Here is a 1446-nt window from a genome sequence, read left to right on the forward strand (position 1 = left end):
TAGAGCAGACTTATGCAGGTTTTTTTTTTTTTTTTTTTTAATGTCAGTCTTTGGTCAGTGGGGTATTAGCAACTGAGACATAAAGAGAAATTTGTGAAGTTGTAGCATAATTGGCCCTGTACTTTAGAACACACACACGCAATGAGGACACACTTAGGCTAGCCTTCTGGTTCCATGAGGAGGCTATCAAACATGTGAACCGCCCTAGCTGAACCTAGCTGCCTTCAGAAGCATGAGTGAGTCTAGTTATGACCAGTAGAACCATCCAAACAAGCCCAGCTTAGACAACCTTCAACAACATGCAGCTGAGTGAGAATAAGTGATTCAATGTTTCAAGCCAGTTTCATTCCAATAATTTGAATTTTTTTGGTGCTTTCCTCTATATTGATGTGCCTTCTACCTTCCCCCCACAATTTCAGTCCCTTCCATTTACCCCCCAAAAAGAAGGTAGTGAAAAGAAGGGATTGTTGGGGTTCTGAGCCCCTTGGGCAGTTAGAAAAGGAACAGAAACCAAAACAATCACTGGATGTGACAGAGATTGACAATCAAGAAGTCTAAAGCAGAATGGGAAAGGTGGTAGAGAAAGCGGAAGAAAGGAGAAAGGAAAGGTACTAGAGGACACCTTTCCCAGTGATCCTCATGTTAAGAGGGGTTGGAGGAGAGTCTCAAACATTATGAAGTGCAGGTCCTGAGGAAGAGAGTTGGTGTTTGAGCCTCAAGGAGGAGTAGGTCAAGGAAGGGGGCCCCCTCTCTCTTTGTAGAATGGGACCTCTCCACCTTAGGGGCAGCAGCTTCACAGGCCGTAGACACTTTCATCACTGTAGGCAATGTACAGAAAGAAGTCTTCTTCATGGTGTTCCTGGTATAGCCGACCCACAGCGGCACTGGTGGGTGGAATGACATTGTTGACAAAGAAAAACAAGGCATCCTCAGCTCAGAGATGAATTTGCTTCCCGATCAAGAAGGAGAACTGACCAACTGTATGATCAGAAGGCAACAGGTATATCTTTTTATCCAGGTCTCCTATCCGAACTTTGGGAGCCTTTTCTACCATCACCGGGATCCGGTCCGGGTATTTCTTTCAGATCTTCTCGCCCTCAGAGCCACGCTTCTCTAACGGATACTCCTCTTTATACACGAAGTTCATCCTCCCAGGAACTGGGCTGGACCGGGCTGGGCTGAGAGAACCCGGGGTGGGGGCCGGGAAGAGGGGGCAGGTGGCAGCGACCTCAATAATTCAAATTTTTTGTTTGTTTGTTTGTTTTTTGAAGTGGTCTTTCTCCAGATAGGATTTAATTTTCTTTAGGCAGACGAGTATGAACACATCACCTTGTTCCATGAGAGACTGGGTTTTGGGCTGTTAGGGCTTATCTATTTCAGGTTTGTTCTTTAACTTTATTTAATTAATTTATTTATTATTTAAAAAACATTTTTTTCACACACACA

The 1446-nt window shown here is 44.3% G+C and overlaps 1 pseudogene; it reads right to left on the minus strand.

Annotated features, from left to right (window-relative positions):
* Positions 1-793: 793 nt before the first annotated feature.
* On the minus strand, positions 794-1147 carry LOC131754794 (gamma-aminobutyric acid receptor-associated protein pseudogene; annotated as a pseudogene).
* Between the last annotated feature and the right edge of the window lie 299 nt (positions 1148-1446).

Source organism: Kogia breviceps, chromosome 4 (genome assembly GCF_026419965.1).
Source record: "Kogia breviceps isolate mKogBre1 chromosome 4, mKogBre1 haplotype 1, whole genome shotgun sequence".
Lineage (NCBI taxonomy): Eukaryota > Metazoa > Chordata > Mammalia > Artiodactyla > Physeteridae > Kogia > Kogia breviceps.